This window comes from Paralichthys olivaceus, chromosome 12 (genome assembly GCF_024713975.1).
Source record: "Paralichthys olivaceus isolate ysfri-2021 chromosome 12, ASM2471397v2, whole genome shotgun sequence".
NCBI classification, from domain to species: domain Eukaryota; kingdom Metazoa; phylum Chordata; class Actinopteri; order Pleuronectiformes; family Paralichthyidae; genus Paralichthys; species Paralichthys olivaceus.
The window spans coordinates 12,908,700-12,932,895 of NC_091104.1; the positions used below are offsets into that span (position 1 = coordinate 12,908,700).

At 40.1% G+C, this 24,196-nt stretch overlaps 1 long non-coding RNA gene across 5 annotated transcripts; it reads right to left on the reverse strand.

The window, feature by feature from the left end:
* Nucleotides 1-8,463: 8,463 nt before the first annotated feature.
* LOC109628028 (uncharacterized) lies at nt 8,464-24,196 on the reverse strand. 5 transcript variants are annotated; one of them, XR_011244747.1, is made up of 4 exons: nt 23,973-24,196; nt 23,719-23,881; nt 8,752-8,796; nt 8,464-8,638 (listed from the first exon to the last, which is right to left on the reverse strand). It is a non-coding gene; the product is annotated as an uncharacterized lncRNA (long non-coding RNA). The 5 variants fall into 5 exon arrangements; XR_011244746.1 differs by having other exon boundaries at nt 8,752-8,867; XR_011244743.1 differs by lacking the exons at nt 8,464-8,638; nt 8,752-8,796 and adding exons at nt 22,166-22,385; nt 22,498-22,551.

Here is a 24,196-nt window from a genome sequence, read left to right on the forward strand (position 1 = left end):
CACCTTCCAAATGTTTCTGTCTGATTGATTAAACTAGCGTAACTAAAGGAAAGCAAATGAATCAGCCAATGGAAACCCACTTTGCTTTCATTCTCACAGACTCACTAACATAATGGTCTCGAAAGTATTTTGCTTTCCATGTAAATTACACATGCATCATTCACACCTGCTTAATATATGTTTCATTATTCTCTCATAGCAAAGTAGCGTAAACAGACTGACACGTTCACCTACAAAGTGTTTGTTTTTGAGTAGGCACATGTTTGTTACCATGTTTACAATAACTAAGATAGTCTGTATACCAAATAGAAAATTAAAACATCTGAGGCTTGGATTTGTCAAGTTTCTGGTGTAAAACGTTTCCGTGCTGCTGTGGGAACCATGAATATCAGTGTTATATCATGAATGTCTGATAAAAGTTCATGTCAATCAATTTATATTTCGATAACACTGACCTACAACACACCTTATGTATAATGTATGAAAAACAAGGGGATCCTCAGATATGCCAATCAAATCCTTCGCATTCATCCTCTGGGGGTCATGAATAATTCTATCCAACCCCAACAATCTATCAAGTAATTATTATTACAAGTCTCTCAAAACCCCAAATATCAACCTCATGGTGCTGTGAATGGATCACAAAAGCCATGAGGATTTATCCTCTGGTGACCATGAAAGCTGGTTTAAACTTTCAAGGTAATCCATTCAATAATTGCTGTGATATGTTATCCATTTGGACAACATAACATTAACATTGTTTTTTTTTCCAGATCAATAGCAGCCAGAAAACAAGGGATAAATCTTTCAGTGTTGTCTGACAGAGGTTCAGTGTAAAAGCATAATAAAGAGAGCAGAGGGTCATCAGCGAGACGTTGATGTCAGTCCAGACTGCACAGAGGTAAAACTAATTCATGTACTCATCACATTTTAATGCAGAGGGAAAATGAGCTTGTGCATATTGATCAGCGACTCAGCAAATCTTCTGTCTCATGACAAACTGAGAAATGAACAAATTAGGCGAAGAAAAGAAAAACCGACTAATTCCCATGTCAAATTGCTCTGTATGATTGCTTTCACACAGCAGAACAGATGCTGACCCGTAGTCATGCACCCGATTATCTCGTAATACATCCATTGATTTATGTGTTGTCATCAAGCCTGCCTCAATAGAAATCATAATTTTGTGGTAATATTTCACATCTGCTTCTGTTGATGTAAATTCACTCTCTGCTGAATAGTTTTAGAGACTATGTGCAACACAGAGCTAATATCTTGTTTGTTGGGGGCCGATACAGTGAAGTGGTTCTAATAGTATAAACACAACTCTCCTGTCAGTTAAAACCATGTCTTATTAGTGAACCCAAAGACATTGAGGCTAAGAAGATCACATGACCAGGCTCTAATGCCAGCGAGCAGGCAGCGATCACAGGTTGTATGGAAACTTGTAGGTTGTAGGTTTTTGAAGAGTTCAGATAGCAAGTGGTTGGAGTAAGTAAAGATCAGTGATAGCCAGAGGGGGACCAGGAGTCTGCATGAGGAATAAATATGGAGCAGCTGAAGAGGTGGAGGAGATGCTCCGGGGGGGAAACCTCAACTCGCTCAACTCCGTGGCTGACTTGAAATAAACATGTAGGCCGGTAACCATGCTGACAGGAGAGCAGGAAGACTAGACTTCACTAAATTGACTGACTGAACCTTTAACTATAGAGACACAATAAAGCAACAAAAAAAAGTATTAGCATTAGCCACACAAAGTTGCTAATGTCTTTGTTTTGTTTAATTATGTTTCGGCAACTCAAAGCTAAAGATGAAAAACTTTTTCAATCTCTGACCAATGATCCTTTCCCAAATGTTTTGCTTAGTTTTTCTTCAAAATGTCTGCTGAGGAAAAGTCTGATCTCTGAAGTCAATGTCCCGTATCCTTTGATTTCTGACCTCTTTGATTTGACTTCTTAAATTAGAAAAAACATACATGAACATAACCCATGCAGCAACATCATCTCAAAAGTAGGCCAAATGAATGTTCTGTATTTTGCATGTTGCCCCCTGTGGTATTTAAGAGATTGTGGAGGCTGTTGGCATGTAACCTAATGATTCCTAGAAAAATTAATCAAGCAGAAATTAGCCTTGAGTGAGTTACTCCTGAGGACCATATTACCAGTAGCCATTGATGCCTAATCACTGTGTCAGCCTCATCGCGCTGATAAATGAAACGGTATTTGCAGTGAAAGACCTGTTCTCTTTCTCTGCAGCAGAGGACACACCTCACCAAGGACACGGATCATTACAATGAGAAAAATCAATCTGTCCTTCTTCTCGTGCTGTCTTGAATGGAAGAATCTAGAGAAAGACTCCACTGAAAGCTTCTCTCTAAAAACGGCTGATTTAGCAGTTTTCTATGACAGCGCTGACTCCTCAGCAGAGTGTTTAACGATGTATTATTTAAAAGGAGTGGAGATTCCTCCTCTACATTTAACAGCAGCCGTGGTCAGCTTCAGTCCATGTCAGATACAATGTGCTCCACAAAGACAAGTTCTTACTGTGAAAATGAATGAAAATCAGTGTTTAAAATGGCCATAGAGGATTCCACAACTTAAGTATCAGTCTCAGGTTTTTTCGAATTCAACAAGATGCAATGTTTTAACCACTGAGCTTTAGAGGTTCTGGGAGATGAATCATTATCTACCAGTTATTATTTTAGCATTGTTAAGCATTTATATAATACATTTAAATATGTATTGAGTTATATCATTTAATAAATGACTTATAAAATGCTTTAATGTAACTGTAAACAGATAAATGACAATATAACACAGTTGTGATAATATTAAAAAAACTCATGTCTTATTAGAAGCTACAGCTCCTGAAAAACACTTCCAAATATCCTTGCAGTTGCTTAGAACTACATTCACTCTAGTGAATTATATAGTAAGTATTAATATTATGTTATAAACTGCTTCATGGGGGCGATTAAAGGAAAATGACCACATATATTTAATATACAGACACTTGGACCCAATTCTATACCTGAGAGCAAAAACGTGTGAACGCTGAAATGGTGAATTATTATTTTACATGCAGAGATAATTGCCTCTTAATTACTTAATTAATTTTTATGATTCAGGTCAACACTTCTCAAAGATGTGATGATAACTTACGTACAAAAACGGACAGTCATCACATATTGAAATCTGAACTCATTATCGCTCTCTGGTTACTGCTGATGAGGTGAAGAAGTCAAATGCAGCAGAAAGAGTTAAGATGCAGCAGTGTCATAGGAAATATAAGAGGTTGGTTGGTTTTGATACGTCAAAAATTTGACAAATAAAAAGAAGAACAAAGAGTCCACGGCTTCAGCAGCTTGATCAGTTACTGATTGGTCTGATGGGGAGGTATGTGCAACCACTGTGTTAAAATTGTCAAAGCTTTCCCAAAATGAAAAGCTGGAAAGATGGGAAAGATGCCTGAAGTTTAATATGATATGTTATTACTAAGCTGTCTTTTGTTCATGTTGGCCTGTCCCTCATGGCAAGAAGAGAACTTTAGAGCTGGTGTTTCTCAAACTGACAATTAATCCTCAGGCTGTTAAATTTCTCTTCTTTCATTATTTTTATGACAAGAAATAAAACTTTGGATGTCTGCAGTCGTGTGCAGAGCAGAAACACATAACTGGATAAATCAACCGAACCTGCCAGACATAACCGAGGGCCAAAGGAGCCAGGGGCCTTCTGGTCTTTAATTTTTTTAATTTTTTGTTAGAAAGTCAATTAAATTACTTCAAGTGATTGTAAAGAGACACAAAACAACTGCAAAGAGATGTGGAACAACAAAGACCCAATACCCACATAACACATTTTTTTGGCCCACACAGAACACTACCATCCAGCCCACATTCCACTTGGCACGATGGCACTTAGGTGGTACCCTCCTGTTTGAAGATTTAGGCCATCGCAATACTCCATGTATCAACCAAAGGTGGCCTGGATTTGTTTTGTGTCATTTGGGCCACATTAACCATCTACCACACGGGTCACTTTAGGTTCACAACCTGATTACATTTTGGACGCAAAATAACCACAATGAAACCAAGAAAGACAGTGGGGGGCATTTCACATATCTGGGCCTGGAGGCTTCATGTTTCATAATCTTTCCATGAAATTACAGAATATCAAAGAACCACCTTTTGGGAACATTTATACCTCAACAAATCACTTGTAGGAGACTTTTTAAAAATGCTGCTTAAACTTTTAGTGCAAACATTGGTCTGTGTCAAGACTTCAAGTGGCAACATAAAGTTTGACAGGTACAGAGACGGAGCAGGCTCATTTCCATATTCCTGAGTACGCTTTCAGCGTTCACAGTTTTCACAAAGTCAGAATTTTAATGTCTCTGCAGGGCTGACCCCCTTTTGTCAGGGGCTTGTCCCACTAATGGAGTTACTTGTTGGCCTACCCTGGGACACTGCTTTTGTTCTGAACCAGGATCTATCCTGTCACTCCTCTGAAAAAACACCTGCACATCACACCAATGAGAGGGAAAGTGATGGAGAGGTGATGGAGGAGGACGGGAGGGGTTGTGTCTCTGAATGACATGTTGATGAAATAGAAAACACTTCAGCTGGCAGGTGCATTGGGTAAGAAAAACAGTGCAGCTTTTACTGACAGTGTCAGGCTGCTTTTAATTCAGAGCGAGGAGGGGAGCCGGCAGGAGAGAAACAAAGCAGCCTCCCCAAAATAATGAAAAGGAAAGGATGCAGAAGTAGATTAAGTCAGGCTGATGAATGCACTGAAAAGAGACTGCTCAGTCTATCTCTCTTTCTTTCTTTGACACACACACACACACACACACACACACTTCTCACCTCTGATATTTACTCGTCAGCCTGTGAGTAGATAACAAGTACAGTAAACATATGGTTTGGTGTCTCTTTGACAGCAGCAGGTCAAAATGAATATGAATTTTAATGTTTTCCTCACAGTACAATCATTTGCATTTAAATCAGACAATTTCTCACCACAGCTATACATCTGTCTGAGTGTCTGTCTCCTCACCTCTTTGTCTGTCAGTCTGTCTCACGCGACTGAATACGTGTGCCATCTTATTCCAGCGAAATGCTAACAGGCACTTGCAGATTAAGAAAACTGTACTGGAACAATACTTCATAATCGACTTCAGCAGTAAAGCTGCCAGTGGGGTGACACCCCTATTATACAGACAAGTGGAGCGGGTCGCAGGGCTGTGTCAGCATGGTCAAACCTCTAAGAAGCACAGATATGCCACCCTGCATGGGATAGAGGTGGCGTGTGGGGGAGATATGCTATGCAAATGTGTTTTCTCAGCTGCAGTGGGAGGTGTAGAAGAGGAAGAATTTTTCTCTCTGGGAGGTGAATTTAAATTGAAATGCCTTTTCTCCTTCTCCATTGACATCCACCACTTTCTGAATTTCAGTGTGTCGATGTAAGTAGAACCTCTAATCATTTTGTGAATATTCTTCTGTGCACTAACTGATTTGATAACGTCATTTCTGATGTTTTATTCAGTTACCATAGTAATTATTTTGCTGGAGATGTAATTACTCCAGTAAATGCCTGTCTTGATGGGATAGGTTGTGACCTTGCAAGCAAGTCCGAGCGATAGAGAGAGGGAGAGAGCGGAGGCAGGAGGGGCTGAGCAAATCGATGCATGTAGCTTTACCATGAAAAAAAGATTTGATTTATTTAAAACACAAATGGGGAATCAATATGTGGTGGTAAGTGTTAATACTGTTTTGGTGGCCACAAATTAATCAAAGTATGGGAAACACAGAGGTGTACAAATGCTTCAGATTCATTATGAAGCTGTGTGCCAGGTCAGGGAAAGGCTGAGTCGACGTTGCTTCAATGTGGCTCAGGATGGATTTGTATACACGGCTAAAAGAAGGTGGCCCAGACTAGGGCTGCTCGATTATGGCAACTAATTTTGGTCGATATTTCAACCATGATTATTTAACTTGATTACTCATTGAAATATCACGTGTTTATTGAAAAATAAATAATGTAAGTGCTTTTACACTGAAACAGGTACAGGAAGTGCAGATATTTATGTTGGTGACATAGATGTGGTCTGCGTGATCAGATCTCAAATACATCATCAATGCATTCACTCCTCTAGTACACTTGTGATGGGACAGACCATAAAACCAGGTCTGATCCAAAGCTTTGGTTTAGTGTATGACTTCAGACCAGTGTCAGCAATAATGCTGATGCTGGATTTTCCTCCCAGTCAAAGTAGAACTCACAACACCCTCCTCATGAAATATGTAGGAAGAGGAGAAGCCTCGCTGTGAATCCACTCCGCTCTCAATGCAGCTGAGCCAAGTTGGAAACGTGGAGGTGATTTAAGCCGATCCCAAAAAGAAAAAGCTATTATTTCCCTGAGCTCCAGCAGGAATGTGTGAAATGTTTTCCAAAAGCAGAAGCCAAACCAAATTGGACGAGGAAAATATTTGCATCAACTACAGGCTTGAAACGCTGTCGATTATAGCAGTTCATTCCTGCCAAGATGAGCGGAGAAACAATGGCTAAGAGCTTCATTTATAATCTACCAAAAACAAAGACAAATGTGTCTTGTGCATGCCTGTGTTCATGCGTGTAACCATATAGGATATGAGTAAATGAATGTGTTCATGCGTTTGTTTGTTTTTTTCCAGCCATCCAGCACATTTATGGCATCTTTCACAGGTTTCTTGGCACCCCCCCACCTCAAATGCTGTCAACTCCCTGTAAGCATGGCTATTCATCATTTGTTAGATTTCCATTGGGTATTTTCTTTTTACTTTTTAATCAAGGGTTGGATCCCATGCCGAGAGGCCTGTTCAGCTGTGAAACAAGGCCCTGTCATCCCCAGCTAACGATATGCATCCCTAACAGAGAGAGCTGCCCACTGACAAATGAGCTCTGCTCTGCTCGCACACCAATAGGATCAGCAACTGAGAATAGAACATGGCGGCAGGAATGAGAGGGAAGCCGGCTGTTAGACAAACAAATGTCACCATGAACAGAAATAACTAGATTTTCATTTACACACACACCAGTCCGCTTTTTCTGAAACTATATTTTATTTTACCCAACTGTGCTGTAATTACTGGGGATCGTGCGATGCTGACTATGAAACTTTCATTTGTTTTTCAGCAACTCTATATATGAAACTTTTATGCCCTAAGCAGGACTCTTATGTTTTTTTAATCATCCAATAAAATAAAGGCTTTCCATTCTATTCTATTCTGTACTCTGAATGTGTGTAATTTGTTTTTACAATAGAAAACTTAAAAATTACTATTATTATACATTAAATATGTGTAACACAGTTCTGGTATAGATTTGTAATAATTAAGTTATAATTACAGCTTAAAACTATGTGTACTAGGATTTCGTTATTTGGTTGTTTTTGTCAGAATAAACAGATATTCAGGATGTGGCACTTATCATATCACAACACTGGACTTACACTAACTGAATGTTTTGATTAAAGCTGCAACTAAGGTCATTACTGATTAATTTGTCTTTTTTTGTTAGTCTATGAAAATCAGAAAATTATTAAAGATCCTAAAATAGCAACTTTTTGCATGATAAATAGTTCAAAACACCTCATAAACAATATGAATGTATGGTAGCCTCAACAATCTCAATCTTCTCTCCATTAATGAATGTGTAGGTAGAGTTACACCGCCTCATGAAATGTACAAACAATGTACAAACAAGGAATGGAGGGGGGCAATGTTGTTCAACCTTAATACGGCAGTGGAGGTTGTCACGGAGCTGATTGATGTCTGTGTAAAAGAGTCAGGATGTTGTTTGGTCTTGGATTCTGGAACATCTGCATCTAAATGTGTACGTAATGCCAGCTGGTGTGGTTCAGGGCGAACATGCAAAGGTAAAGGTAAAGGTAAAGGTAGATCTCTGTATGAAAAGAGCTTCAGAGTCTCATGCAGCATCCTCCAGTAGATTCTAGGTCACGTATGAAAAATTTCAACAGGCATGTGATTGTTGTGGTGCCGCTTAATTCAGTGGTGACATTTAAAGATTTATATCTCTCCACCGACCACTGTAACATATAATAAATCCAGCAATCTTTAGAAATATTACACCAGGCTCAATTCATTTTGAGAAAATCCGACAGTCAGTGGAACCTGCTGTTATTGAGTATGAGGGATGTAAAGGAAGTCCAGGCCTCCAGTGAGCATTAGTTATTTTCTGTGGCAGGTTTGTCATGCACAGCTGAAGATCTGTACTGCCAATAAGACACTGTGACTGATTCACCGAATCACACTGTCTCAATATGTCATTAAGTTTTGTGGGCATGAGCAGAGCAATCAGCAGCAGCTTCAAATATATTAGACCTGAGAGAAGGACTGAAGGCCTAAATGACTCATGACAAACAAGATAATAAACTACACCTGGACCAAGAAAAACACCTGTCTATTTATTTTTAATTGTTCTGCAAAGAATCCAAATACTATGAACGATGTGCTATCAGAAGATGATTAGGAGGCTTTCAAACCTTCAATTTTCTGGAGTGGTTGATGTCAAAATTCCCAGCAAGCCAGTGGACGTGTTGATGAATCTTCTGACACAGACGGACACGAAACTGAAACAAACTTATACAAAAGTAGACAAAACCAACGAAGATGTCAAATTAGAAAGTAAATGAGATCCAAGAGCTTTTGGTGATAAGGTCCAGCACCGGTCAAAAACATGTGATTTCAATTACATGTTATGTCCTGCCTCCATCTTCCAGCCAGGCGCCACCTCTCCCCTGAATGGACAAAAATTGTATTTAATCTACTTCCCCGCTGTTACTTCTTCCTTGTGGAGCACGTTGTAACACTGTTAAGAAAAGTGCAAGATTGTTAGAATAGACAAAAAAAAGATGAAGTTTATAAGGTTTATTTAAGACACAAGCCTTAATGATATTAGATTTGCCTCTCTGCTCAAAATAATTATGCGTATTAGCATTCCACTACCGTTATAATTCCTAATAAATATGCCGAGAAGGCTCAGGGTGTTTTTTTCTGTTCTGTGTAATGTCTGCAAATGTTCCTCTCAGGCTGCCAACAGCTACAACAAGCTGCACAAACTACAGGCCTATATATAGCCTGACAGGCAAAATCCAGGGGGGAAAAACATGTGAGAAGTTGCTGCTTCTTGTTGTAAAGGTCGAGATGCGGTTGAAACGAAGCAGCTTACTCAACGTGCTGCTGACCCCATTTGAGGGACGACGTGTTTACAGTTGTTCCAAAGGGCGACATTTGAAGTCAGGGTGAAAAGTCGACAGTAAATGAACAAATGTGGGGAGAGAGTTGGACAGGCTTTCCTCTGAGGTATTCATAGTGTTGCATTCACTTGTTCACACACTGATGCTGCTTCCAGACATGCACCAAACTCTAGAGAGCCGCATGATATTTTCCGGAGGGGTTGCATGTGAGAACGCAAATGTCAGACTCAGTTGCTCTGGACATTCTCCGGAGTTTTTCCTGCAAGGCCCCTCAAAACGTCCAGTGAGATTGGAGCAGGACACTGTCCGCAGAATTCAAGACTGGGCGAGCGAGTGGGTGTGTAGTTGGCGTCTCAAACCTGCGTTGGAGACTGAAACTGGTGTTGATGTGCTGTAAACAAAAACATGTGATTTCTGCAGCTGAACTCATACAGTATGTCTTGCCTCCTGCATGCTGCCCCACTTTGACACCCACTGCTGGATTGTTTTTTGTATGTATAACCAAAAAAAAAATCAAAGCTTGACATAAAAGTTGAAACCCTCACTTTCCATTCACCTTCTCTAAGAGGCATTCAGCCAATCACAGCGTAAGCTTGACGGACTGATGGTTTCAGACAGTTATTGAAAACTGTCAGCTCCCATCAATCCTGACATTGGAACGGTGTCTGGGGAGGGACTATCTGAAACAGCTCAACCATCTGACAAGCGGGTCTAATGATGTATAGATGCCAACCACGCTGGCAGGATGAGAGCATGGGAGAAGAGAGGAGGGGATTCTGGTTTAGTGGCAGCATGGGGTATTGCAGTTTATTGCACTCGCTCAAGAAACATTTTCCAGTATATAGTCGTAGGACAAGGAGTAGCTGAAAAATACGTTTTTCTGAGCATCAAAAAATGTGTGGAATGACTCTGATTCAAGCTATTTGGTCAATTAACATTTGGACAGTTGACAACAGCCCGTCCATGTGTGAAGGCAGGCAGATTTCTTTTCTTTTTTTAGGGCTTGTCTTGAGCCGACCAGAAATTATTTATACAGATCTTAGTGAGTAAATCCAACCAAAGCTTTAAAAGTCAAGTAGGCAAAAAAAACAGAATTGTACATTCTGTTTAAAAAACACTTGAGTGGTTTGGAATAGTGAAACACGAATGTGACGTAATGAATAAGTTGCAGCTGCTGAAGAAGCTCTGTCTGTATTCTGTCTTTTTCATATTTTCTGCTCCCCAGGCTCTTTTTTCTACATCATGAAATATTTATAACCTGTGAAACAACAAATTTCATTCTTGATATAAACATATTTCAAATAGCAAAGTTATATGGAATAAGGATTGTACTGGACTGTATTGGATATCTGGCCTGGCAGTCATTAAAGTAGCTGGATAGTGAATAAACTACAACAAGCAGTACCAAGGCCATGAATTCCACTGCATGACCAAAATTCCACTCAGGTCCAGTCAGATCTGTACAGTAATGGACGGGCTGCCCCACTCTAGGATCAAGTCAATAACATTTTTATTACTTTAAGCCGAGCATAAAATCTCAACGGCCCATTTCCTGTCTCTCCATATTTTATTTAACGAGTGAAAGCACAAAGTAAAGCCTCCTACTGTGTAGATCAAAACATGCATGCCCTCAGGCAACTGAAAACTGGATCAGGGTCAACTTGAATTCAATTATATTTTATTAGTTTTACAATCCATCCACTTTTGTTTTGCAGAAGAATTCCTGGTCTACAGTGTGTGTGTGTATTTCTATACACTGGGTAGAGTTATTTAACATTTTATACACATATACAGGAATGTTCCAACATTTTTAACACAGACGTGTGAGAGACGTTTTAACCCTTCAGTGATTGTGATTGGTCCGGGTTAAATTGGTTAATTAAACTATGTGGGTGATGTGAGATGGGGTTATCCCCCCCCCCAGGGAATTATGCATGGGTGTTGATGGGGGTTGGGTTCCTCCATTAGGATCTTCCTTTGTTGTGCTGACACTCAGGCAAGGATGACAAACTGTCCTGAACAATGAAGTCCCATTAACACTGATTGTTCTTTGCTATCGATTGACTGATTGATTTTATTTTTAAAACATGGTCAAGTGAAAAATACTCATTTACAACTTGAATCCAAAGATAAAGGAACAATTTGTATTTTTTTATATGTAATTAAAAAAACATTATTGTATATTATTGTATATACATTACGCTGCAGTGCTTCTATTCACCGTGTCGGAAATGCTCAGTTTGGTCAGATACAATGTTGAAGAATATTTCATTTAACTCATGATATGAACGATGTCATGTGAATTTCAACTACAATTGATTCTGGTAATTATATAAGCACTACGTACTTTTTATCTGTTCTTTTTTGAGTGGCTAATACTTGTGTGTCTGTCAAAATTCTTGGAAAAGATATTACAAATCATCTTTAGTGTCAGTTCAGATCAGGTTAGTGCCAGCATCGTCAGTTTAAATAAAATATTTCCGCCAACTGAAAACAGTAATATGTCCCTAAATGTCTTCTTTTTGATTTCAATAATGTTTATAATGCTTTTAGTTAGAATATATATTTGTTGAAACATGCAAAACATGACATGCAAACTTTACGAGAAGGCGTTTTCAATAAGCTTTGAATCTAAAAGGTAAATACATTAGGGTTCCTGATGTTTCATGTTTACTGAACAATCTTTATGCATTCTCTAGATACGCAGTAGAATTCAATGCTGCATGTGAAAAGGACTTTTTCGTGTGTGTGTGTGTGTGTGTGTGTGTGTGTGTGTGTGTGTGTGTGTGTGTGTGTGTGTGTATTCACCCAACAGGAAATTAAGTGGCTGCTGATCAGTGGACATTGAGGAAAGGAAGAGATGACTGTCTTATTAAAAATGTGTCAGATGCTGCAGGTGGTGGATTCAGAAGATTCAGACTGAAATGAACCGAAAACAACAGTTAATGTCTTTGCCATCATCACATTTTGATTTTAACATCTGGACAATTTGCGCAATTTATCCTCTGTACATGTGTTTGATTATAAAACTGAGGGGAGGTCCTGTGGTTTCATTACGTCCTGGATGATGGAGGTGACATGACATCATCTGTCCAGGGAGAAATCAGAACCACAGACCTCACCGCTCCTCCATTTAAAATGACAGTTGGCTTTTGCTTGAATTTTTAATCAGCAGCTCCTGCATTTCTTTGCCTGAATGTTTTGGCTTGCCCTCAGCAGCACAGATCAAACTCCACCCCTCTCACTTTTTATGTTCGGTGACAGCAGCTCTGCAGCAGCCACTGATCTGCAAATCTATAATAACTGTCCTTTTCTCCTACAATTAGTTGTGACTTTATTGCAGAGAGTTGATTCTTTGTGCAGCTCAAGCTGTGTACAGTACATGTTGTGAACTACAGCCACATGAGGAAAACCTTACAGTCATTCCTCTGGTAAAAATAGACATATTGTTTGGAGATGTTCCCACTTCAGCATTAAACCAAGTGCTTGAGGCAGAAATGGGGTCGTTACTGTCCCCTGAGTCCTGACCCAAACCATAAAGAGAGAGATCAATATGTTCTTGTGGTGGTTTTCCCTCAATATCAACAAGGGGCAACGATGAGCTCAAAAACAAACGTCTCACAATAGTGCTTTAGTTTCCACATTCCAAATTACTAATTTGTCTACAAACTCCAGAAATCGCTGTCTGTCTGTATATAGCAGCAAATCTCAAGAACTGTTCATCTTATCTCATTCACACTTTGGACAAATCAATCATTCAATATCAATAAGGTTTGAATAAACACTTGACCAGTGTTGTAGAAGTTACTCAAGCTCAGAGTCGAGCTTCACTGAACTTTGAATAAACAGGTGAACAGCTCTTTGTCCAGCTGCAGTGTTGCAGTTTCAGGATCCTGAAGCCGGTCTCCACTTACCATAGTTCACTTACTGGAGGCCACTTTTACGGTTTCAGAAAGAAAAGCTGCACCTCATGCAGCATCACCACAGGCCAAACAAACAACCCGTAACAGGTTTAGAAAGGCAGCTGACCTAGAAGTAATAGGTACAGTATTGTACAGTTGACTTTAATACAATTTCTGTGTTAATTTTATTCTTTATCTACAAACACATATTAATTACATTTTATATCTTCAATCATTTTAGTAGTCAAACAAGATGGTTTTACAAAGATAAAAAAAAACGTTTTCTTATTACACAACTGCGGAGAAAGACAAGGTGAGTGCTCTTAAAAGACTTTTAGCACTAAACCAACTATAGAACATTGAGCGTCTGCACTTTTCCTCTTCCCCCCCTTCACAAACCTCAAAGGTGCCCCTGGCCTGAACCTCTTGAGTGTGTGCCTTTGATAGACGGACGAACTGTAGTTAACCTTGTGCACTATAGAAAGAGAGCAAGGAGTGAGACTGAAATGTTTGGGATTTCAATGCTCACCTGTTCACCTGCTAGATAAAAACACATCACATCGCCTGAAAAATAGATATCATTTATAAAATATAGTTTTTTTTTAATATGCAGAATGACTCTGCACAGTGTTGCAGAGGGAGGGGGGTGAGAGCTTTTCTTTTATCACTTTCCTCCAGGCCTTTCACAGTGCATGATTCTCTGTGGCGTATCATTTATTTTGTTACGCGAGGATGTGATGCCTCAAACAAGAAAAACAATGATAACCCCAGTCACCACTTCCTGCGGAGCTCTAATTAATTACTCGATAAACAAGCCGGGGGAGACGCTTCCGAATGAATGAATTCCCCGAAAGAGACCCGGTGCTGTGTGGCGAACCGTGTGTGGAAACAAATCACGGCTTCCCACATGATCTTTCTCAACTTCAATCAAACATAAACAAGCTGTTTAATATGAATTAATGGACAACTGCCAACTTCACCCACCTGGTCACCGGTAACCTCAAAGACCCGTCAGTCATTTAAAAAGATGTAAAGATCTTTCAGTGGGCGAAAGAGAAGCTTGTGTAACAGCCGGTCACTGCAGAGGTGAACAAAGACGGCTTCTGTGTCCCACGCGTCTTATTTACCTGATTATTTGGCCATCACGATGACTCAAAGCTGGCTGTGCGGCGCCGCTGTCACACCAACGCTGCTGTCAGATAAAAGCTCTGTCTTCTCTTAAACTTCTGAGGAATTAAGACAAATTTAAAATGCACCTTATTTCAGTGAGATTGCCTAGAACAGCTTTCAGCCGTTAAGAGCCAGACCTTGACACTTTGAGGGCCTACATGAGGATGATGCAATCTGTGAAACCCAAGTGTTCTGCTCTGCTCCCTTCACACGTACAATCAAGATCCTTAAATTCAGCCTAATACTATTGTTTGAAAACGCAGCTTCTGCAATAATAATTTCTCTGTGTGAAAAACACCAGAGTGGACTTATCCCATAAGTCCCGGGCTTTAGGAGAAGAAATGGCACTTTGAACATTGAATATTGATGTGATTTATCATGCAAAGGGTCGCCAGGAAATCAAACAAAAAATGCAATCAAATGTAGAGAAGGATTTTCATAAAATGTGTCATATTTTAATATATTGAAAAGATATATATAGAGAGAATACCTATTTGAAAAGATTAAAACTCTGGTTTCTGTGTACAGATTGAAAACAGAGTTTGGGAAATGATGATATAACTGCTTCCTTGGCACATATTGCTTTATGTGGTGAGAACACGCCAGTAAACAACAAGCTCACTGAGCAAGCTCATAATATTCTTCTCCGGTATATGAAGGATCATCAATGCACACCTTATCGCCACCTAGTGGCACCTCATCCGGACGGAGATGTTTTGTAAAACGAGGATCGCATAGACGAACACACAAGGCCTTAAACTGCCTTATCCATAATTCGTCTCCTTGCTCTTGTTACGGTCTGTGCTTCTTCACTTCCACCCCCAGTGTCAAAACATCATACATTGGCCAGTAGTGAGGTTTTCCACATTGCTGCCATTTGGTGTTGCATCCAATGAAAGCAAAGTTATGTGGCGTCTCTCTTCACTGAACTTTTCTCCACATCATGTTCCATCCTGCTTTGTTATTTATGATGGATGCATATTGTATTTGCAGTTGACGCTCATGCTCTTATTCTGCAGGACAGAAGACCAGACAGTAAATAAATCCTTCCAGCGCAGATAAGTGCATCATGAGTTTCTGTCAATCAGACTTTGTTTTGACTGTGCCCAGCGGGTTTGTGCAGCGCAGAATGACAGGTCACCAAAACTATCCAATTAAGACTTATCTCTCAGTGTACGTGACGCTGTGTTTACTGCCCCATGTTTGTTTGTACACAGTCTGAGCCCTGGACCATCTGAAGCCAAACGAAAATAATGAATCACTTTTTACTTTGGCGTGGACCGAGAGGAGAGCGGTGCAGGTGTGAACACAGCTGAAGAATAATGTATGCATGTGTTTGTGCATGTTTGTGTGCATGAAGTTCCAGGTTGAAGGAAACTAAAACAAACAGCTACTGTTCTTCTTCATCATCCTGAGGTCTGTATAAAGGCTCTGACTCAACTTCAACAAAACAAGAAGCAAGGAACAAAGTCCTGAACAGATGTGAGGAACAAACATCTGCTAACATTCACCAAAACACAAACAAACAGTGTTGGATGTCTGCATGGATGCCACTCACTTTACCTCACACCAAAATAAAGACGGGGTTGGGTTTCATAGGGCTGCCAAAATCATCGTCTATGAAAGGTTGTGTTTGCTCACATTGAAAGAAAGACTGATTTGTCTCAAAGAGCCAAAAACGGTCATAATTACCACAGGGATGGAACCAAAACCATCAAAAATACACTGCTGGAGCCTCTGTGCACCGGTACCCACTCTCTTATTCTTTGTAGGTGCAGCAGTTGAGTCCTCGTTCTAAATATTTTCTGATGCATGAGATATTTTACTTGTTTTCTTAATTCTTTTCCCTTGTTAACCATCTTGTGGTAATCAAGTTGAAGTTTATATCCATGTCCGTCCAGATAATAATATGTAGTGAAGACTTTGAAGGAATTTTATAGAAATGTATTGAATTTCTAGTTCAACATTTCAAGGCAGGAACAAAGTCAGTATCCACCAAAATGTGAAATATAGTCACAACCTCCCTGATCCTTAGTTATTTCTTTTTTAAATTTGCAGAACATTATGTGGTAGTGAAGCTGAACTTTGATCTTCTGGATATTAAAATGTCAAAACATCACTTCAGTGTTGTTTATGCCATATTTTAAGAAATTCTGGGGGAGAAACGGGACTAACAAATGAACGCATGATCATGTGGACAGATAAATGAGCCAAAAACAACACCTCTGATCATGGCCGTTGCCTGGGCCAAGGAAAAAATAATAATTTAGGATACACTGATCGAGGAACAATTTGTTCTTCTAAAATAATTAAAATTCAGCTGTGAAAACATGAAAATGGTTTAATTTGTTTCAGGTACAGGCTGCTAGTTGGTAAACAGCGAGCATGTATACAGTGAAGTTCAGACCAGTTCCTGTCAGTTTTATCTTTTTAGACTAAATCAAAAAAGATCACAAATAATGACAGATTTTGTTGTGTTTATAATTAAATTGTGAAAATAGTTTAATTTGCTCATTAAAAAAAAAAAAAATCTCACTTCATCGGGTACTTCAATGATTTTCTAAGGGACTGAAAAGATGTACATTGAATTAAAATTAAATCCATGTCCGTCTCTCTCCTCTTCCCTTTCTGCTTTCTGCCAAAGCACCAGTGCAAATGTTGATTGTAAGAGGCAAATGCTGTGAATACTCATTTAGATCCATTTAATTTGATTTGTAAGAAAACAGCAGCACTGTCGGCAGGCTGTGCACAATGTGATTTAAATTGGCTGTTGTGATCATTTAACTAACACAACACGCAGCTTAACAGCAAGATAAACATTTACTTCTCTGCCATCAAATTACGTGTAGACGCCAGATGCTGATATTTTGACCCCATCAGTTACAGTCCGATGACTTCAGAGCTGTAATGTACTAGATGAGAAAAAAGGATTTTGATATTTTGTATAATTTAATGCAGTGCCCGTTCTACACCTGTACACCGGGTCTGTGGTAATAAGTTGCAGCTTTTTTTCTAAAACTATAAAACTGCCACAGTAAGAAAAGGCAATCTGAAGCCATTGTCTCTGCACAAAGAGCCGTTCACCAACATTGCCGTTATTGAACGATCTGTTGTTTTGATTGAAAACATCTCTCACGTTGATGAGTCCCAGTCACAGAGCACTTGTCGCCTGTTTATTCAATGTTGAATGTACCACGAGCCCAAATAGCACAACATTTGACACTGCATCTCCATGAACTTTGAACAATACACATGCCAAGTGTGAAGCCAACAAGATGAACAGTTCGTGAGATACTGAAAAGCCACAAACAGACAGAGATTTCTGGAATATGCCAGTAGTTAGTATTGCAAACTTTTTCTGATCACGAAAACCTTGTTTCCTGTGGTTAATCTGAGGAGGAAGAAGAAGACGCTGCCCCGTCCCCCACTGCTGCACACATTGCAAGGCACTGTTTCCTTAGAGTTTATTAATATTCACAGTATCACATGTAGAAATTGCACCAAAGTCACATCGCACTTCCTTCAGCCCTATCCTTCAGATATGTGAGCCACAGACAGAGAAACAAAGAATCCTGGACTTCCTGGAAAAAGTCATAAATTCATGATTCTGCAACTTCAATCATTTACTAGGCACCGAAATATGGATTCCTCAGTTTAACTGGGAATTAAAACGAGGTTGTTTTCCCCGTGTAAGTTTTCTCCCAGCAGCGACAATAATTACATTCCATTCAGACACTGTGCGCCAACAGCTCATTATACAGTACCAACCTATGGATTATCCCATCGCAGATGCTTTATGCTGATAATGTTTTTGTATCCTTCCTCTGTGTTTCTATGATGTGAATTTCATATGAGGTTATCAAACACGCTCAGGCTCTTTCACACTGCAGGTCTAATTGGCACCCCCGCTCCAACAATTACTCAGCTCGGCCCCACTGGTGTGAAAACACCTGAAGGCTCAGACTATTTGAATGAATGATATCCTGTTGATTGAGCCCATCTCACACGATACGCATTTAACCAAGGTTATTATGGTTCTCACACACACACACGAAGCTGTATTCTTAAAATGCATAGCTTCTGAAATGTTCTGGCAAATGTAGGAACATGTACTTCTTGCAACACTGTTTCCTGTTGTGTCCTTGCTTTCATGCTGCGGAAACATCCCTCTACCTTTCTCACGCAGAGAATATGATTTTACATTTTTGAGACACGCTCATTTCATGATGTTTCATGAGCCTCCAGGCTGTAAGGGAGCTTAGCAAACAGGAAGAATCTCAGCCATGCAAGCTAATTAGACAGGGAGGCGCTGATTTTTTATTCACGTCAAGCTCACATTTTCTCCCTCTCTTTTTATTTTTTTGAAAGGCTCGAATAAAGTTTAAGAAAGTTGCAACTGGTTGCCAGGCTGATTAAAACAGTGGATGGATAGTGAGTCAACTTTGCAGCTCAAAATTTTCACTCTTCTCGGAGACATTTTTGAAGAAGTGTTGCTTCAGGGCAGAGTCACACAAAAGCAGAGGAATTAATCACGATTTATGCAACATCGCTTGTGAAGTGTGGGCAGTGCAGGATGTGACAGTAGAGGTGGGTCAACCACAAAAATTTAGTTTTTATCTGATGAAGCCCTAAAGCCACCAGTCAAAGTTCACCAAAGTTGATCTCTGTGCACGCTACATGTGCTTCATTTAATCCGCCCACTCTCTCACACAGAATGGAAGTGAGCAGGAGACGGTTTTCCACTGCTACATTTGTATGTGTGTGACTGTGCCTTTATCTTGCACCTTCCCACTTATTAGATTTCTGAGGTAGAAAGAACAGCCATTTCCAGACTAAAATAAATATGATTAATTCTGCTGGGGAAGTCACCATCTGAACTTTTCGCAAGAAGTTCTTGAATCTCCTCTTTCCAAGTTGACGTCCTCGTCTGCATCTTCTACTTGTATGTATCAACAAGCCCACGGGACATTTTACTGGGGGGGGGCAGGCAGGAAAGGTTATAGAAAATGACGAGAGCAACTGACTCTGACATTTACATTCTCACATACAGTCCCTCCGATAAATTCCAGGAAAACGTCTGGACCTACATATCTAAAAGCAGCTCATGTGTTGACTGTGATGTATAGATGTGGTTTAAATTCAACCTCATGGTCACCTTTCCCTCTGGCAGTGGTGATGGAGAGAGCTGAATTACTATCTGTCACTTCCTCCATCATTTAAACAGATAGGATGTATGTTTCCTGCAGTCGTGCTCCTTGTAGGAGGAGCTGCAGCACAGAGCGTAAATGTAAAAGTTAAGTGATTCACAGCAGGTGTCCATGTATCTCAGTCAGGCTTCAATATACAGTACAAGCCATCTACTGCATCATTTCTCAAACCTGGGTACAAAGTTAATCTGTGGAAAAAAATAGTATAGACACAGCTTGTGTATTTCATGGTTTCACATGTAATTTCTTAGTAGTAGTAGTAGTAATACCATGAAAAGAAATAGTTTCATCAATTTCCTCCGTCAGAGGCACGCTGTGCTACAAACCAATCAATGTCAAGGTAGACACAGCCCGCCTATAGGTGATGATGACAGGACGTACATGTCACAGGCTTCCAAAATTACAAAGTGAAACCAAAACTGGATTGAATGTAAAAAGTGAACCTTGATATAATCATTTATTGACAATATAACAGTCCCAAGGACAATAATTATCGAGACTTGCTGCCACCATTTGCATTCTTTGCACATCGTCTCTGTGGAATCGGTCCCTGGATTCTCCTCCTGGCTCTTCCAAGTGTCAGAGGCTTTTACAGGTGATGTGATTTGTCCTTATTCAAGGTCACCAGCCTGTGGATTCTCTCCTCATCCTGCTAATGATGCATTTACCTCGTTTTTCCTTTTTGTGCTGTGCTGCATCCAGATTGTACCGCGCCGCTCGTCACCAGTAGGAAAATTGTGTTGGTTGCGTTGATGTGCGCTCAATCACGCTCGAGGCTGCATTTACAATTATATCCACATTCAGGACACGAGCCTTCAGAGGGTTGCTTTAAGGTCTTCTCACAGCTTGTGTTTTTCTTGGTTTCTCAGTTTAACAGTTAATGTCTAAGCAATTCTTGCAACAACTGAAAACACATTTCCTTTCGATAAGTTAAATTTTTTTCTTTCAACATGATTGTGTACTTTTTTTAATTTCCTAAAATCTTTTCTCTTCAAACATCAAATCTCTATGATGTTTTCTCTAACATGAGACGGAAACACCTTTGGTTTTCTTTACATGAGCTCAAGCCTTGATGTCACTTACACTTAGCTGCAGTCTTGTCAGGCGATAGGATTTGTTGTGTGTGTGGTTGAAAACTATCAAAGCGTTAGTGCTCGAGTTTCATCTATGTCGATGGAGAACCTGGAGCGAGTGTAATTGCCTTTTAACTACAGCGTCACTGACAGTGTTTTATTGTATTTTGGGGCGAGTAGTTTTTCTCTTGGAAGAAAGTGATAAATCAAGCTCCCTGTCACTGTTGCTTTCCAAATCAAGTCACATACCAAACAAGCGGGAGGGACAGAGGAAGACGGCGAGAGCGAAGGACGCACAAAAAACGAGGAGAGTGCTGCTAATGAGAACGTCAGAAACAGAAGCAATTTGAGATGTTGGCGCTGCAGACCACAATCAGCTGTCATGATTAATGTCTGAATTTGTTATTCTCTCCTTTTATCTTCTGCTCTCTTCCTCCTCTCTCGTCTTGTCTACAGCTCGAATAAATATGTTTCATCACAAGAGCATTGCAGCACATGAGCTCGTCCAACCAACAGAATAAATAACTGTATGTGACTGTAGCGACAGGTCTATGTGTTATTGATTTTTTTAATTAACAGTATTGATTTTTTTAATAAACAGTAGATGCTTCCTTAATGCATTTTAATATCGACTTAATTACAAATGCCAAATTAATTTCTTCTCACTCGTCTATGAAAAACATTTCAACTCTTGAAGAACTCTCACTCTGCCTCAGCTCCATGTATTAAAAGCTTATTCATATTAGCTCTTTAAGTTAGGGGATACATTTAAAAGTATTTTAACTGGGCTTCCACAGAATACTGAGCGTGAGTCAGTCAAAATGTGATGTGAAATGAACATCCACGGTCAATGATAAATAATCAGTTACATTGCAAGACTCCATTGCCAATCTCAAAATAAGAGAAATACCACACTTCTTATCCCATGAATATTAAGGAAATATTAGGTTTTGCCAACAATGGCAGAAGAAATAGCACCATAAAAATGGTTGCAGCTTGTTTTCCAAACACTTGACAGTTGGCAAGTTTATCACAGGGTATAAACATGAAGTGCAAACATTCACCTGAAATCTCCTGGACGCTGAATAAATCAGCTTGTCCAGACATTTTGCTCAACTTTTTCTGCGGAGTTCACAAAGAAGCACACATGCTGTGGTCCCTCCCGAGCCGGCACAGTGAGAACATGCAAACTCTAAACAGAAAGTTTCAAACCCAGATCAAACTTGTTGGCTGGGAGGAAGCATGGCTCACCACTGCATAACAGTTCTGCTCCAATCACCCTCAGCAAAACAATGTGATGACACACTCACTTTTATCTCACTTCTTTCTCTCCAGTCCAGAGATGTGAGTAAATTCAACAGTGCCAAACACTGGAAACGCTACATCAGTTTTCTGCTCCTCTTCCCTCATTCCAGTTGTCTCACATCAGACAGAAGAAAAGATCTATTCTTTTTCTCAGCAAGAGGAATTTTTGCTCTTTTAAACTGACAGTGGATTACATCTGTAAATGGAGCTCATCTCCACCAAGTACTGTCAAGTAACAAGTGCAGCACTTTATTATTGTAGTTTAGGATTTTATTCAAAAGCTGATGATGATGAGAACATCGGGGGGGAAATCACTTTGCAGAGTCGACTGAGGGCTGAACGTTTAAGGGCTGTGAAAGAACAAAAGATGTGTTTCTTTCTGCAGAAACGGTGTGTGAGCGAGCGGCGTGTGCGATTTGGAGCCGTCAGTCATCAGCGCTCCAATGTTTGTACAGTCAGTGGTTTTCAGAGGGCTGAGAGAAAACAATGAGAAATAAAACCAAAGACGATATTGCGATTACCTGCAACTCAGATGCGCCAGAGCTGAACAATAGATGTATTCAAGGCCCTCCATGCATTCCTGACCTCACAGCTGATGATTAAAGTCTCATCTGATGCCCAGAGCACCATGCTCCCTCCCTACACACACAATGTCTCAATATTTATCTCCCACTTCTACCTCTTTCACCAGCATTTGATGTCTTCAGGGGTCTTTGACACCGAAGTGAAGAAAAAGCAAAAGATAAACATCAATAGTTCCATCGGACGACGCGAGATGAGGAACTTTCATTTCAAAGTTACAGTAAAAGCAAAGGTGGTGAGTCAGTGTGCCTCCAAAATTCCTCCTTACGGAGAGAGGAAGAAGTTTCAGGATGATTTTTTATTCGAGGCAGGGACGCGTCTGATGGGTTGTTCGGGGAAAGTTGAGTGGAGCTGTTGACTTACAAGTAACTCTCTGCTAACTGAGCTCCCAGGGGTGGGAGTTTATTCTTAGTGTTTCCTAGTCAGCACTTTGTTATGGTCGCTGCGTTATTCTCTTGTGGACTGCTTGCAGTTAAGATGACATATGCTTTTCAGTTTTCCTCTTGTGTTTTGTAAAGTTTTTTTCATGTATGTCAAAGGTCTGCAAAGTTAAAAAGCACAAACGCTGCAGTAAAGGGAGCTCCTCTCCTCCACAGAGAACACTCAGCACCTCACAGTCAAGTCAATATCTCTGCATCATTCTGATGTCACCACTATACCACACATTTGCATAATGCACACCTAGCAGCTGGTTGAAAGCACATATACATTATTCTTACATCCTACACATGTAGGATGTAAGAATAATGGAAGCGGCTGACCAATCAAGAGTGAGCCAGCCGGCCAATCAGAGCTGACTGCAGAGCCTTAAAAAGGCAAGAGTTAAAACAAGAGTTTCAGACAGAGGATAATGTGTCTTTTATAGCTAGTAGACCAGGCAGGGTCATGCAACACCTGGTCTTTTCAGAACTTTTCCAGTGTCTTGTTTTCAGCTAATGGCTGCATTTAAGCTAAATGGGATATTTGCAAAAAGGCTGCAGAGTGGATTGATGGCAAAATGATGCTGTGGCAGTGAGTGGTTGGACTGAACCAACTCAAAGGGGTTGCACAGATGTGAGATTATTATTTTTGCATTAAATGTATACATTCAAGCACTTTCCTTGACTTATCTATTTTCTTTTTTTTCTCGAATTCACAAACTTTGAGAGGTTTCAATGAATATTCGGAACCATCCATATAACATCCAATCTATAGCTCTATTTCCACGTTCGCTGTCAGTCTTACCTTCTACTTCTGCCCGAGCCGGCTCTCCCAAAGCATCATGTTGGCAGCTGTCCTCTTCCTCCTCTTCCTCCTCCTCCTCTCCCATATCTCTCTCTTCATTAGCTGCTGTCCCTTCCTGACCCTCTGTTTCTGCTTCAGCTGCCACAGCTGCATTGGTTAAATCCTGAAATATTCAAAAGAGATGAGTTGGATAATAATCACACTTGTTGCACTGTTCAGCTTCCCCATGTGTTTTCTTAAGGCAACTTTTTTACCTTAAAATGGCAGCTTTAAAATTAGATCGATGGTGCACTGACTTGTTCTTGCTCTATGTAACTTTCATATCCATCAGCAAGGCACAAACAAAGGATTCAAATGTACGACTCGAGACAGAGGGATAATCAGTCCAAGGCTCAGTACAGAGTAAGACTGGTCCAAAAACACAAAGAATCAGATCATACCCAGAGGAGTAGAGTGCTGGTGTCCTAGTCACTGAGGA